This window comes from Somniosus microcephalus, chromosome 2 (assembly GCF_052327205.1).
Source record: "Somniosus microcephalus isolate GS21.2 chromosome 2, FLI_Smic_1.0, whole genome shotgun sequence".
NCBI lineage: Eukaryota > Metazoa > Chordata > Chondrichthyes > Squaliformes > Somniosidae > Somniosus > Somniosus microcephalus.
The window spans coordinates 171,163,494-171,179,886 of NC_140988.1; the positions used below are offsets into that span (position 1 = coordinate 171,163,494).

The 16,393-nt window shown below is 44.2% G+C and overlaps 1 protein-coding gene across 17 annotated transcripts in view; it reads right to left on the bottom strand.

Annotated features, from left to right (window-relative positions):
- LOC147123101 (prominin-1-A-like) overlaps positions 1-14,196 on the bottom strand; it is a 240,309-nt gene extending 226,113 nt beyond the window's left edge. For 8 of the 17 annotated variants that reach the window (XM_085966404.1, XM_085966387.1, XM_085966450.1 and 5 more), the window contains exon 1: positions 14,055-14,196. The gene's annotated coding sequence lies outside the window, so the exon portion shown is untranslated. The remainder of the gene's footprint in view (positions 1-14,054) is intronic. The other 9 variants (XM_085966420.1, XM_085966466.1, XM_085966365.1 and 6 more) reach the window with 2 other exon arrangements.
- Positions 14,197-16,393: the final 2,197 nt, after the last annotated feature.

Below are 16,393 nucleotides of genomic sequence, written 5' to 3' on the forward strand. Positions count from 1 at the left end.
TCCAGGATGGTGTGTTGCCTCCCTTGTGCAAGGGTCAAGGATGTCTCACAGCGGCTGCAGAACATCTTGGAAGGGGAGGGTGAACAGCCAGTTGTCGTGGTGCATATAGGCACCAACGATATAGGTAAAAAGCGGGATGAGGTCCGAAAAGCGGAATATAGGGAGTTAGGAGGTAAATTAAAAAATAGGACCTCAAAAGGTAGTAATCTCAGGATTACTACCAGTGCCACGTGCTAGTCAGAGTAGAAATAGAAGGATATTTCAGATGATGAATACGTGGCTAGAGGAATGGTGCAAGGGGGAGGGATTCAAGTTCCTGGGATATTGGAACCGGTTCTGCAGGAGGTGGGACCAGTTCAAACCGGACGGTCTGCACCTGGGCAGGGCTGGAACCGATGTCCTAGGGGGAGTGTTTGCTAGTGCTCTGGGGGGAGGGTTTAAACTAAAATGGCAGGGGGTTGGGAACCTGAGCAGGGAGACAGATGAAAGGGAAACAAGGATAAAAGCAAAAGATAGGAAGGAGAAAAAAAGTGGCAGTCAGAGAAATCAACGGTTTAAATCAAACGTGGCAACAGTAAATAATAATTCTAATAGGTCTAAGAGCGTTAAAAAAACAAGCCTGAAGGCTTTGTGTCTTAATGCGAGGAGCATTCGTAATAAAGGTGGATGAATTGGCTGCAGAAATAGAGGTAAACGAATATGATTTGGTTGGGATTACGGAAACTTGGCTCAAGGATGGCCAAGGCTGGGAACTCAACATCCAGGGGTATTCGATATTCAGGAAAGATAGGCAAAAAGGAAAGGGAGGTGGGGTAGCATTACTGGTTAAAGAAGGTATTAACACAATTGTAATGAAGGATATTAGCTCTGATGATGTGGAATCTGTATGGGTAGAATTGAGAAATACCAAGGGGAAGAAAACGTTAGTGGGAGTGGTATATAGACCTCCAAACAGTAAGGCGGAGGTTGGGGGTGGCATTAAAAGGGAAATTAAAGAAGCGTGCAATAAGGGCACAGCAGTCATCATTGGTGACTTTAATCTACATATAGATTGGGCTAACCAAATTAGTAACAATACTGTGGAGGAGGAATTCCTGGAGTGCTTCCTGGACCAATATGTCGAGGAACCAACCAGAGATCAGGCCATCTTAGACTGGGTGTTATGTAACGAGAAAGGATTAATTAGCAATCTTGTTGTACGAGGCCCCTTGGGTCGGAGCGATCATATTGGGGCAGTAATTCCTCCCCAAACGCGTGAGTACGGAAGGGGTACTCACGCGTCTGGCCGGAGGAAATGTCGGTTTTCAGCATGCACAGCGCATGCACTGAAAACCGGCATTTCCTCTCCTCTAACCTAAGTGGTGAAGAGGCTAGCGCGTGCGCTGTAGGGGGCAGGGCGTGCGTCTTGGATTTCCTGTGTTTTGGGGGATTTGCGCACGTGTAAAGGCCTCCGGTCTTTACGCTTGTAAAAAGCACACGTATTTATTTTTACAGGTAAGTAGCGTTTTAGTGCAATTTAGAAAAAAAAATTCCACAGGTTTATTATTTTAAAGAATCTACAATAAGGTAAGTTTAGTTTTAGACCCTTTTCATTAAAAATTTATTTTTTTCAAAAAAACAAATTGTTTAAATTATTTTTTTTAAACTTAATTTAATGATTGGGATGCTTTTTAAAATTTTATTTAAAGTTTATGTAGTGTTTTGGGGTGCAGTACTTTTCATGAGTTTGACAGTTCTTACTCTCAAACTTATGAATGAAGTTTCCCCTCCCCTGATTGGCTGAACAGTGCTCACCTGATCCCAGCCGGCACATCGCACTAACTACGCCACTGGGTCAGGTTAGCACAGCGCGTCGACATCAGAACCGGGCCACTGACAGGAAATCCACTGCGGGCCAGGTTTCAGATGTCGGTGCGCCGGGTAAGTGCACATCGGGGGCTTGCACGCACGGCAAGCCCCCGACACCAAGTTCTGGGCCATTATGATCGAATTCTTCATTAAGATGGAGAATGAAGTAGTTGACTCAGAGACTAGGGTCCTCAATTTAAATAAAGGAAACTACGATGGTCTGAGTAGCGAGTTGGGTAGGATTGATTGGGGAATGTCACTCAAAGGGTTGACGGTGGATAGGCAATGGCAAACATTCAAAGACCGAATGGATGAACTACAGAATTTGTTCATCCCAGTTTGGCATAAAAATAAAACAAAAAAGGTGACTCAACCGTGGCTAATAAGGGAAATTAGGGATAGCATAAGATCCAAGGAGAGGACATATAAATTGGCCAGAAAAAGCAATAATCCTGAGGATTGGGAGCAGTTTAGGATTCAACAAAGGAGGACAAAGGGATTAATTAAGAAAGGGAAAATAGATTATGAGAGTAAGCTTGCAGGGAACATAAAAACTGACTGTAAAAGCTTTTATAGATATGTGAAGAGAAAAAGATTGGTGAAGTCAAGCGCAGGTCCCTTGCAGTCAGAATCAGGGGAATTTATAATGGGGAACAAAGAAATGGCAAACCAATTAAATACATATTTTGGTTCTGTCTTCACAAAGGAGGACAAAATAACCTCCCAGAGATGCCGGGGAACATAGGGTCTGATGATCAGTATTTGTAGGGAAATGGTGTTAGGAAAATCGATGGGACTGAAGGCCGATAAATCCCCAAGGCCTGATAATCTACATCCTAGGGTACTTAAGGAAGTGGCCCTAGAAATAGTAGATGCATTGCTGGTCATCTTCCAGAACTCGATAGACTCTGGAACAGACCCATGGATTGGAGGGTAGCTAATGTTACCCCACTATTCAAAAAAGGTGGTAGAGAAAATGCAGGGAATTATAGACCGGTAAGCCTGACATCAGTAGTGGGGAAAATGCTGGAGTCCATTATAAAAGATGTAATAGCAGAGCACTTGGAAAGCAGTGACAGGATCGGACAAAGTCAACATGGATTTAAAAAAGGTAAATCATGCTTGACTAATCTATTGGAATTTTTTGAGGATGTAACTGGTAAAATAGATAAGGGAGAACCAGTGGATGTGGTGTATTTGGACTTTCAGAAGGCTTTCGGTAAGGTCCCGCATAAGAGATTAGCGTGCAAAATTAAGGCACATGGGATTGGGGGCAAGGTATTGACTTGGATAGAGAACTGGTTGGCGGACAGAAAGCAAAGAGTTGGAATAAACAGGTCGTTTTCCGAGTGGCAGGCGGTGACTAGTGGGGTACTGCAAGGATCGGTCCTAGGACCCCAGCTGTTCACAATATATATTAATGATCTGGAAGAGGGAATTGGATGTAATAGCTCCAAATTTGCAGACGACACAAAGCTGGGTGGGAGGGTATGCTGCGAGGAGGATGTCGTGAAACTCCAATACGATTTGGACAGGTTGGGTGATTGGGCAGAAACATGGCAAATGCACTATAATGTGGATAAAGGTGAGGTTATCCACTTTGGTGGCAAAAACAGGAAGGCACATTATTTTTTGAATGGCAATAGATTGGGAGAAGGGGAAGTGCAAAGAGACCTGGGTGTTATTGTGCATCAGTCGCTGAAGGTAAGCATGCAGGTGCAGCAGGCGGTTAAGAAGGCAAATGGTATGTTGGCCTTCGTAGCAAGAGGGTTCGAGTACAAGAACAAGGATGTCTTGCTGCAGTTGTACAGGGCCTTGGTGAGACCGCACCTTGAGTATTGTGTGCAGTTTTGGTCGCCTTATCTGAGGAAGGACGTTCTTGCCATGGAAGGAGTGCAGCGAAGATTCACCAGGCTGATACCTGGGATGGCAGGAATGACGTATGAGGAGAGATTGTGTCGATTGGACTTACACTCACTGGAGTTTAGAAGATTGAGAGGGGATCTCATCGAAACCTATAAAATTCTGTCAGGCCTGGACAGACTAGATGCAGGAAGGATGTTTCTGATGGCCGGGGAGTCCAGAACCAGGGGTCATAGTCTAAGGATAAAGGGTAAGCCATTTAGGACTGAAATGAGGAGGAATTTCTTCACCCAGAGAGTGGTGAACCTGTGGAATTCTCTGCCACAGAGGGCAGTGGAGGCCAGTTCATTAAATATATTCAAGAAGGAGTTGGATATATTTCTTAAGGCTAATGGGATCAAGGGATATGGGGAGAAGGCAGGGACAGGGTACTGAATTTGAATGATCAGCCATGATCTCATTGAATGGCGGAGTAGGCTCGAAGGGCCGAATGGCCTACTCCTGCTCCTATCTTCAATGTTTCTAATGTTTCTAAGTCTATGTCCCTTGGATTTAAAGGAGCGGAGATGAGAGGTATACCAGGAGGAATGACTGGGATGAGTGTATAATGATGTTAGTGGGGACAAGAGCATCAAAGGTGGAGGAGAGGATGTGATTTAGTAAGTCAGTAGCTGCAGAGATATCATGAAGAATTGTGCAGTGGTAAGGGACTTGAGGGAGAGTTTTTTTCCAGGGCGGCTATGAAAAGAAGTGGGTTTAGGAGGGGAATATGGGTAGAGAGTGATGGTCGGAGAGTGCCTTATCGGTGATGGTTACAGAGAGGATAGTGAGGCCACATGAGATGATAAGATTGAGGGGGTAGCCGTGTTTATGGGTGGGGTAGTAGACATGTAGGGAGAGATTAAGGGAGGAAAGGAAGGCAGTGAATAATAAGAGTTGAGGTGGAGGTTGAAATCACCGAGGATGAGAAGTCGCACGATTCAGAGGTAGAGGGAGGTAAACAGAGAAGATATCTGAGAAAATTGGTGTGTTATTTGGGTGGGCAGTACAGTATAAGGATTTTAAAAGAGAGACGTGAGGTGTGGAACAAGGGGAGATATTCAAAGGAGTAGAGACAGACCAAGGTGTGATTCAGATACAAGGGCTACACCACCACCACGGCGGTTTGGGCGTGGAATATGGTGGGAAGCATAGCCAGGTGAGGAAGCTTCATTAAGGGGAGAGGTGTCATCACCCCTCAACCATGTCTCCGTCAATGCCATGATGTCAATTTGGTCGTCAACAATAAGGTCATGGAGGACAAGGCCCTTATTTACAAGTACACTTTGAAGGGAAATGCGGAGAGGGTCAATGATACCCAATTTACTGGCGTAGTCCAGAGGGGCAGAGCAGGGAGGAGATTAGGCACTTAGGGCAGAGAGAGAGCAAGACAGGGCAATTTGGGTTGCTGCTAGCTAGGAAGCAGCGATGAGTGCCTCAGTGGGCCTTTCGAAGGATGTCAAGAGAGGCACAGAGGGAAGATGTGGAATTACTTAGGAAGAAGTTAAACCTTAAGCAGCAGGAGAGTGGGAAGGATGATGAGTAGTGGAGAATAGGGGCTAGTGAGAGTAGAGTACATGACGGCGAAGAAAGAAAAGGAGGCATGAAGGATGGGGGAAGGGAATTGTTACCTCTAGACTAGACTATTCCAATGCACTCCTGGCTGGGCTCCAACGTTCTACCCTACGTAAACTTGAGGTCATCCAAAACTCGGCTGCCCTTGTCCTAACTCGCACCAAGTCCCGTTCACCCATCACCCCTGTACTCGCCGACATACATTGATCAAGCAACGCCACAATTTTAAAACTCTCATCCTTGTTTTCAAATCCCTCGATGGCCTCGCCCCTCCCTATCTCCTCCAGCCCCACAACCCGCACACCCCCTCCTGCCACCCCCCACCAAATGAGGTATCAGCGCTACTTTAATTCTGGCCTCTTGAGCATCCCTGATTATAATCGCTCTACCATTGGTGGCCGTGCCTTCAGCTACCTAGGCCCCAAGCTCTGGAATTCCCTCCCAAAACCTCTCCGCCTCTCTTACCTCCTTTAAGGCGCTCCTTTGACCAAGGTTTTGGTCATCTGCCCTCATTTCTCCTTATGTGGCTCAGTATCAAATTTTGTTTTATGACACTCCTATGAAGCACCTTGGGATGTTTTACTACGTTAAAGGCGCTATATAAATACAAGTTGTTGTTGAAGGAAGAGGGAAAGGGAGATAGAAGCGATGGAACTCGGGTCCGGAGAGGTAGCCAAAATGCACACACGGATGGCCAAGGGCATACGTACAGAGTCAGTCAATAATATTTACAATAAGAGCTAAAATTTTTGGTAAAGCTTACTGTAGCTCTTCATCAGAAGCCATGTACTCTGCCACTCAAAAATACAAATAGAAGACCTCGCAAAAGAATTTCCCTCAAAATGGCCTCCATCACAATAAATCCCTTAGCTGGTACTTTAACAAAAATCTTGAAAATGTTCTTATCTTTTCTGAACTCCAACTGTTAGGTCACAAGTACTTCAGTACCAAGCACTGCACAGGCTCAAAACAGCCAAATCAAGTTTTCCTCAGTATTTTCCAATAGATTGGTAAAACATCTCAATACACTGCACCACAATGAACTAGTGGATTATTGATTTTCAAATTATGCTTTATCATAACCGTAACAAAGTCTTGCTAAAAGACAATTTGAATATTAGCACCAAAAATAGAAATATATATGCTAATTCAGTGGCCCTAAGAATACTGCTTATTGTCTATTCACCAGCAATAGAACAAACATTACAGCTGCAGCAACTTGTGAATCTGTTCCTATTTGATATATTTATTTATATAAGCCACCTTGGGGAAAATGCAGTCCATTTTAGGCTACTGTAATGTACTCACTGCAAGCTGAATCCACATTTAACCTGCCTGGAATCTAGGCCTCCTGTCGATTCAGGCGTATAGTGCAAAGAGAAAAGGTCGTAGCAGCATGAATAGGAAGCTGATTGATGGACAACAAAGGGTCAGTGTAACCGTTAGCGGGTGCCGCTCAGTTTGGAAATTATGTACCTCAGAGGCCAGTGCTGGGTCCATTTTTGTTCACGATATTGGTCTTGATCTTATGGAGCACAATATTAAAATTTACTGATGACAAAAGTAGGGGCTGTTTCAAGCAAAGAGGACTGTAAAAGACTTCAGGAGAATCTAAACAGATTAGTAGAATATGCAAAAAAAAAGAGGAATATACATTCAATGGAAAGACACTGAAGGGTGGAGCTGAACAAACATACCATGGGAGATTAAATGAATTATTATTCATTGAAACTGCAGGTAAATAACAAGTAAATATTGCATTTTGGAGTTTTAGAAATAGAGGCAAAGTACAGCTGTAAAGAGGTTATGATAAAATTTGCACAAAACGTTGGTTCAGCCACAGAAGATTTACAACAACAACTTGTATTTGTATAGCGCCTTTAACGTAGTAAAACGTCCCAAGGCGCTGCACAGGAGTATTAAAAGACAAAAAAAAAAAGTTGACACTGAGCCACATAAGGAGAAATTAGGGCAGGTGACCAAAAGCTTGGTCAAAGAGGTAAGTTTTAAGAAGCGTATTAAGGAGGAAGGAGAGGTAGAGAGGCGGAGAGGTTTAACCAGGAAATTCCAGAGCTTAGGGCCTAGGCAACAAAAGGCACGGCCAATGGTTGAGCGATTATAATCAGGGATGCTCAAGAGGGCAGAATTAGAGGAGCGCAGATATCTCAGGGGGTTATGGGGCTGAAGAAGATTACAGAGATAGGGAGGTGCGAGGACATGGAGGGATTTCAAAACAAGAATGAGAATTTTGAAAATGAGGCATTGCTTATCCAGGAACCAACGTAGGTCAGTGAGCACAGGGGTGATGGGTGAATGGAACTTGGTGCGAGTTAGGACACGGGCAGTCGAGTTTTGGACTGACCTCAAGTTTACGTAGGGTAGAATATGGGAGGCCAGCCAGGAGTGCGTTGGAATAGTCAAGTCTAGAGGTAACAAAGGCATGGATGAGGGTTTCAGCAGTGGATGAGCTGAGGCAAGGGCGGAGACGGGCGATGTTACGGAGGTGGAAATAGGCAGTCTTAGTTATGCTGTGGATATGTAGTCGGAAGCTCATTTCAGGGTCAAATATGACACCAAAGTTGCAAAGTGTGGTTTGGACAGATTTGGACAACCATTATAGAAAAGACATTAAAGCCATAGTGTAGAGAACAGATTCACCTGCATCGCACCAGTAATGAGAAACTACAAGCATAAGAAAAGACGCAAGATACAAGAATTATCTCCACTGAAGCAGAGAAGGCCACGGCAACATATAAAAGATCTTTTAAATTATGAAGGATTTTGATATAGTGTAAAGAGGGAAACAATTTCCTCTGGTTTGGGAATTAGTGATAAGGAATCATCCATTTAAAATTGACATGGAGAGGGAGGTTAAGAGAAGTATCTTTATGCAGAGATTTAGTAGAGCATGGAATGCTTTGCCACAAGGGAAAGTCAATAAATATTTGAAGCAGACATTGATGCTGCGGTGGGGGGGGGGGGGGGGGTTGGGCACAGCACAGACACAATGGGCCGAATGGTCTGCCTTTTGCGCTGCAAACATCTACGTTTCTATGGAAACAGGCTGCTCACATTGTTCTGAAGCCAAGCAGGAAATGAGGATACGCAATCCATCCAAGTGTTAGAAATAGTTAAACCTGCTCATGGGAAGATCAATTCATCTATTTTGAGTCTGTTTTAAAACCACAGGGTACAATTCCATGGTGGAAAACTGTTTCTGGGTTTTAAATTCTATAGATGCTTGACAGCTTTATTTAAAGTTGAAAGTTGCCTATCTAACATCTTTTGTTTCAGTTTGAACAGGGATAAAGCTGAGCCAACCTACAAAAGAATTTTTAGCAGTTCTGGTTCAATCAATGTAGAAGCAAACATGCAAAGGGTCCACACAAGGAGACAAAATTTCACGAGCAAGTTTTGTTACAGACATTGCTCTGGGTTCAGTATTACGAGAGTTAGCAATGCGTTGTATTTTATTTTTATATATCGGAGGTAAAAGTTAAAACTTCAATAAATCAAACAAAGTCTACTTTATTGAGTTTGCTATTGTTCAGTCTTTAGTTTCAATAAACCGAGATCTGGTATATTGCTTAAATCACACCGACAGAGTATTTTATTCCCCATCCCGTCTCCTTTTCACTATGGACATCCAATCCCTCTACACCTCCATCCCCAACAGGACGGCCTTCGGGCACTCCGTTTCTTCCTTGAACAGAGGCCCAACCAGTCCCCATCCACCACCACCCTCCTCCACCTGGCTGAACTTGTTCTCACATTGAGCAACTTCTCCTTTGACTCCACTCACTTCCTCCAAATTAAAGGTGTTGCTATGGGAACCTGCATGGGCCCTAGCTATGCCTGCTACTTCATGGGATATGTGGAACATTCTTTGTTCCAGTCCTACTCTGGTCCCCTCTCTCACCTCTTTTTCCGGTACATCGATGACTGTATTGGTGCCGTTTCCTGCTCTCGCCCTGAACTAGATAAGTTCATTCACTTTACTTCCAATTTCCACCCTTCCCTCACCTTCACATGGTCCATCTCCGACTCTTCCCTTCCTTGACTTCTCCGTCTCCATTTCTGGCGATCGGCTTTCGACTAACATCCACTGCAAGCCCACCGACTCCCACAGCTACCTGGACTACACTTCCTTCCACCCCGCTTCCTGTAAGGACTCTTCCATTCTCCCAGTTTCTCCATCTCCGCCGCGTCTGTTCGGACAATGCCACCTTCCATACCAGTGCTTCCGACATGTCTTCCTTTTTCCTCAACCGAGGATTCCCCTCCACTGTGGTTGACACGGACCTTGACCGTGTCCGTTCTATTTCCCGCACTGCTGCTCTCACCCCTTCCCCTCCCTCCCAGAACCACGATAGGGTTCCCCTTGTCCTCACCTTTCACCCCACCAGCCTCCACATTCAACGGATCATCCTCCGCCAGTTCCGCCACCTCCAACGTGATCCCACCACCAAACACATCTTCCCCTCACCTCCCCTTTCAGCATTCCGAAGGGACCACTCCCTCCGCGACACCCTGGTCCACTCCTCAATCACCCCCAACAGCCCTGCTCCTTCACCTGGCACCTTCCCGTGCAAGCGTAGGAGATGCAACACATGCCCTTTTACCTCCTCCCTTCCCACTGTCCAGGGCCCCAAACACCCCTTCCAGGTGAAACAGCGATTTACTTGTACTTCTTGCAATTTAATATACTGTATTCGCTGCTCACGATGCGGTCTCCTCTACATTGGGGAGACCAAACGCAGATTGGGCGACCGCTTTGCGGAACACCTCCGTTCAGTCCGTAAGGGTGACCCTGAGCTTCCGGTCGCCTGTCACTTTAATTCTCCACCACTCCCACTCTGATCTCTCTGTCCTCGGCCTAATACATTGTTCTAATGAAGCTCGAGGAACAGCACCTCATCTTTCGATTGGGCACTTTACAGCCTGCCGGACTCAACATGGAGTACAACAATTTCAGATATTGGCCCAGTAATTCCGGGCACAACGCGTGAGTACGGACGGGGTACTCACGCGTGTGCCCAGAGGAATTGCCGGTTTTCAGCATGCACAGCGCATGCGCTGAAAACCGGCATTTCCTGTCCTCTGACCCAAGGGGTTAAGAGGCAGAGCGCGCGCGACTGCACAGGCAGCGCGTGCGCAGTGAAATTCCTTCTTTTTTTTTTCCCCCCCAGAGTTGCGCGCGTGTAAAGGCCTCCGGTCTTTACACGTGGAAAAACCAGACGCAAGTATTTCGTTTTTCAGTTAAGTGGGCTTTTAGTACAATGTAGAAATTATTTTTCCACAGGTTTGTTATTTTTAAAGAATTTACAGTAAGGTAAGTTTAGTTTTAGACCCTATATTTTTTTCAAAAAATTGATTAATTGTTTAAAACATTTTTTTAAACTTATTTATAGTTAATATAATCAGTGGGATGTTTTTTTAAATTTTATTTAAAGTTAAAGTAGTGTTTTGGCAGCCCATACGTTTCATGAGTTTGACAGCTCTTACTGTCAAACTCATGAATGAGTTTCCCCTCCCCTGATTAGCTGCACAGTGCTCACCTGATCCCAGCTGGCACATCGCATTAACTACGCCGCTGGATCAGGTAAGCACAGCGCGCCGACATCTGAACCAGGCCAGTGACAGGAAATGCGAGCAGGCCCGGGCTTCAGATGTCGGTGCGCAGGGTGAGTGCACATCGGGGGCTTGCACGCGTGGCAAGCCCCCGATCCTAATTTCAGGGCCAATAATCCCTGCCCCCATTTTTCATGCAGCATGATTTTGCCATTCCCATTTGCAACATTTTCACAGCAGGTTCTTTCAATTCCTTCCTCCCCTCCGTCTCTGCACCTGCTTAAAATCTGTTACTTTTCCAGTTCTGATGAAGGGTCCCAGACCCGAAACGTTAACCCTGTTTCTCTCTCCACGGATGTTGCCTGGCCTGCTGAGTATTTCCAGCATTTTCTGTTGTTATTTCAGAATATTTTATTCTTCTGGTATTAGAAGGTTAGGAAAACATCAGGGGTTGTGGCAATTTGAATAGGCAATTTACAGCAAGAAATGGTTTCTGTTTAACTCCTGAGAATGTTATATTACCAGATATTGGGCATACAAGGTCACACTTCTATTCATGGAGAGCAATGTTTCACTTAAGGGAGTGGTCCTTGACAATGAACACAAGAGTTATCTGAAACACTAAATAACCTAATACCGCCACAATTTGAATCTTCCATAGTTATCATACCACTTGACATTTATGTTACCCAGATCAGATGCTGCAACCGGTCTGATTTCAACTCATTTCTTAATGGTAATCAGAGCGACTTTATATTTCCCACTTTTAACTCGTAGTTGAGAGAAAATCTGAGGAATGTACAACTGGGGAAGAAGCCATTTCTCGAACATAAAACTCAGCTAGGGGTGCTGACTGTACAAACATCCATCACCATTCCAAAGATGTCAAGGAAACAAACTTACAGTCTAATCATTTTCTATTCATATTCCCTCAGATTTGCATCATGTTTGCTTTTATTCTTTTGGCAAGATAACAAGAGAATTACAGATGAGGAAGGCCATTCAACTGATTTTAGTTCAACCATCCAGAGTTCCTAAAGCCCCTCCCCTAAACCAACATTGTAGCATCCAATTGTTTCTTAATGATTCCAGGATTTTTGCTACCTCTGCTCTATCTGGAAGATGATTTCATGTCACTCTGCATGATGAACTTCTTGCTAGGAGTTCTGAAGTTACATTTTTTTAGTTTGAATACATGACCCCTTATTCTACTCAAGCAGTTTAACTTAAAGTAAAATTTTGCTATATCCTTAATTTTGTATATCTCTATAAAATCACATCTCCTACAGTTCTGCTCTATGCTGAAAAGCCCGGGTTTCTCTGGTCTCTCCTCATAACTGAGGCGGAGGTGGAGTATCAGTCTAGTAGCTCTTTTCTACATTGACTGCAGTGTTTAAATGTCTCATTTCTTGGCAACCAAAACTGGTGCAATCTTATCAGAGCACTATAAAGCTAGATCATTACCTCCTCTGACTTACGCTACTGTTTTGACTAGGTCGTTCAACATCCTATTTAGCTTTGTTTATTGGTGCTCCGTACTGATTAGACACCAAGACTACAGAGACTCCTAAGATCTCTTTCAGCTTCATCCTTAGCTATTTCTGCATTATTCATGGAGTATGTGTGTCATCTATTTTCCCTTGATATGTGTAGCACTTTAGCTTCTCTGCATTAAATTTCATCTGATTGTACTGCACACTTACATATCTTGTCCAACTCATTTTGCAATTTCTGGGCTGCCTCCTCCAATTCCACTGCCCCACCTAGTTCGGTATTATCTACAAATCTGACCGCTTTGCATAGAGTTTCTGAATCCAGGTCATTCGTGTAAATTAGAAATAGCAGTGATCCCAGCACCAAGTCCTAAGGCACCCCACAATTATTCCCCTCACACTGATAACTTCTCCAGCGAGAACATCGTGCTTCCTATCCTTCAACCATTTCCTTATCCATCCCCACAGCTTAGAGTTTTGTATGGAACTTTATCAAAAGAGGCATTTTATCTCTGCCATTTCCATTTATCCCTGTCCTTTCCATCATAAAAGACAGCAACCTATCATCTCCATTGTTCATATCTCACTGTCAAATGACAATTTTAAAAAATCACATTTAATCAATAAGCAGAAACGTCTTTTAAAAAGCAAATAAAGAAATGTATGCATGTGACGATGGAACAGGGAAGAGATCAACTATTGTCCCAAAGGCCGCTGAGGCTGATCTGGTGAAAAATATCGCTATTTAAAAAAGTCTATTTTTTTTTTTTACTTTAAAGCATGAAGACCGTTTGCCTTTTTTAAAAAATTACCAAACCACATTACCCGCATCAAAATGAGTAATTTTTACACGTATCACGAAATTGACAACTTTTGAAGCTCCAAAAAATTCAAGACTATCCCTTTAAAAAAAGGACAAGAAATATTTCAGGAGATGTGGTTGCAGAAAATACAAAACTTTACCTCGGTTACATTAAGTTTCCTTTTCTTAAAGACTAGGGCAAAAGTGTAGAACACTGGGAATTATACGGCGTCTTCGTGGTACCTGTACATCGCTTTCAGTAGATGTTAACATAAGTGGTTAACAAGTATAGGAAATCGTCTAATCTCTATTCCCCGACCTAGCCGCTGGGGCTTTGGTCAATGTTTGAACAATCTCAAAGTTTAAAGATTTTACCAGTGATGTGGGAATCACTGCTTCCCTTACACTTAAACGTTTCCGTCGTAAACCTTGCACTTTGATATTTAAATAAATTGCACAAATATCCACCAAAAAAAACGCAAAATTCAACCCTGGTTTACAGGCAAATAATCCGGAGGCTAAGAACCTGGTATAAATCGCCGAGATTTGAGCTTCTATACTTCGGGTCTGATTTCACCATCTCACTTTTGTTTCACTCTCTCTCTCTCGCGCGCTCTCACATTCAAACGACTTTATCTTTCTGTAAAAGAATAGCAGCGCACAACAGCTCCTGTTGTATCTGCGAGACCCTACAAGATTACTTTTTACCCCCCTCCCCAAAAAATATGTTTTAAACCCACACAAAACACCTCTTGGGAAAATCTAACGGGTCCCTTAGCTTTCCTCCATTGCAGCACCAGAGGAGGATGGGGGGGGGGGGAAGCAGCAGCCGGTACAATGTTGGGGCTGCGGAAGACACTCACCGAGCGGCGCTTCACCTGTTCGGCGCGCTCCGGGCTCCCAGGGCCGAGTTCCAATCCGCGCCTCCCCGGACCCCGCCACTAGCCGCTGACGTCACACGCACAGCGGGCCACAACAAGACGCGCGGGTCGCAGCAGAGATTCCCCCGCTATACCGTGAGACCACACCTAGCAGCTTAGTGTCTGAGAGCAAGTGACAGTACTTGTAGTGAACTAATGAACTTCGCCGTGTTTACCCTGAAGGAAAAGAAACCCAATCATGTGTAAGGTGCGAACGGATTTTTTTTAATGAACTCTCAGTTCTTGCCCCAGCACTTGCTTAAAACCTGTTACATCTCTAGCTTTTTCCAGTTCTGATGAAAGGTCATCGAACTGAAACGTTAACTCTGCTTCTCTCTCCACAGATGCTGCCTGACCTGCTGAGTATTTCCAGCATTTCATGTTTTTATGTCCGATTTCAGTAAATATCATTCCGGTATATGTTTTGGTTTCTTGTTGTGTTGCTGTGATCCTGCAGTTTATCTTTTTTCCAAAATATGCAATTTCTTTTTTTTTAATACAGTAATTAAAACAGAAAATTCTCAACAGGTCAGGCATCCATGAAGAGAGAAACAAAGTTAACATTTCAGGTCAATGACCTTTCCTCCAAACTGGAAAAAGTTAGAGATGGAACAGGTCCATCCCATTTCCCGCACCTCTGCTCTCACCTCTTCCCCTCCCTCCCAGAACCACAATAGGGTTCCCCTTGTCCCCACCTTCCACCCCACTAGCCTCCACATTCAACACATCATCCTCCGCCTTTTCCATCACTTCCAGTGTGAACCCACCACCAAGCATATCTTCCTCTCTGCTTTCAGCATTCCAAAGGGACCATTCCTTTCGCAACACCCTGGTCTACTCTTCTATCAGCTCCCACCCTCGCTCCCCATCCATAAGAACATAAGAAATAGGAGCAGGAGTAGGCCATGAGGCCCCTTGAGCCTGCTCTGCCATTCAATAAGATCATGGCTGATCATCGACCTCAAGTCCACTTTCCTGCCCGATCTCCATATCCCTTGATTTCCCTAGAGTCCAAAAATCTATCTCAGCCTTGAATATACTCAAAGACTCAGCATTCACAGCCCTCTGGGGCAGAGAATTCCAAAGATTCACAACCCTCTGAGTGGAGAAATTCTTCCTCATCTCGATCTTAAATGGCCTAGCCCTTATCCTGAGACTATTTCCCCTAGTTCTAGACACACCTGCCAGGGGAAACAACCTCTCAGCATCTACCCTGTCAATCTCCTTAAGAATCTTTTTTGTTTCAATGAGATCACCTCTCATTCTTCTAAACTCCAGAGAGTATAGGCCCATTCTACACAATCTCGTATCATAGGACAGCCCGCTCATCACAGGAATAGATAAAGGGAAACTGTTCCCATTGGCAGAAGGGTCGAGAACCAGAGGACACAGATTTAAGGTGATTGGCAAAAGAACCAAAGGCGACGTAAGAAAAAACTTTTTTTTACGCAACGAATGGTTAAGATCTGGAATGCACTGCCTGAAAGGGTGGTGGAGGCAGACTCAATCTTATCTTTCAAAAGGGAGTTGGTTAAGTATATGAAGGAAAAAAAATTGCAGGGCTACGGAGAAAGGGCAGGGGAGTGGGACTAGTTGAAGTGCTCTTGCAGCGAGTCGTGATGGGCCAAATGGCCTTCTTCCATGCTGTAACCATTCTATGAATCAATCTAGTGAACTTTCGTTGCACCGCCTCCAAGGCAAGTATATCCTTCCTTAGATAAGGAGACCAAAACTGTGCACAGCATTCCAGGTGTGATCTCACCAAGGCCCTGTACAATTGTAGCAAGACTTCCTTACTCTTATACTCCAACCCCCTTGCAATAAAGGCCAATATGCCATTTGCCTTCCTTATTGCTTACTGCACCTGCATGCTAGCTTTCTGTGTTTCTTGCACGAGGATACCCAAATCTCTCTGAACACCAACATTTAAAAGTATCTCACCATTTAAAAAATATTCTGTTTTTCTATTCTTCCTACCAAAATGAATAACCTCACATTTCCCTACATTATACTCCATCTGTCACCTTACTGCCCACTCACTTAGTCTATCTATATCCCTTTTCAGACATTTTGAGGGCGATTTTCCTGCAGGTGTGGGGAATTGTTGGGTTCCCCGAATGTCGGTGTTCCCATATGAATCTAAATGGGTCTGCCAGATTGATGCAATTGTCCCTCAATTGGCCAATTAATTTCCAGCATGTGGGAACCCTTGCTAATTGACTATTTCCAGTCAGAAAGTCGCACACTATGATGTCATCATTCGTGGCGCTTTTAAGGTCCAC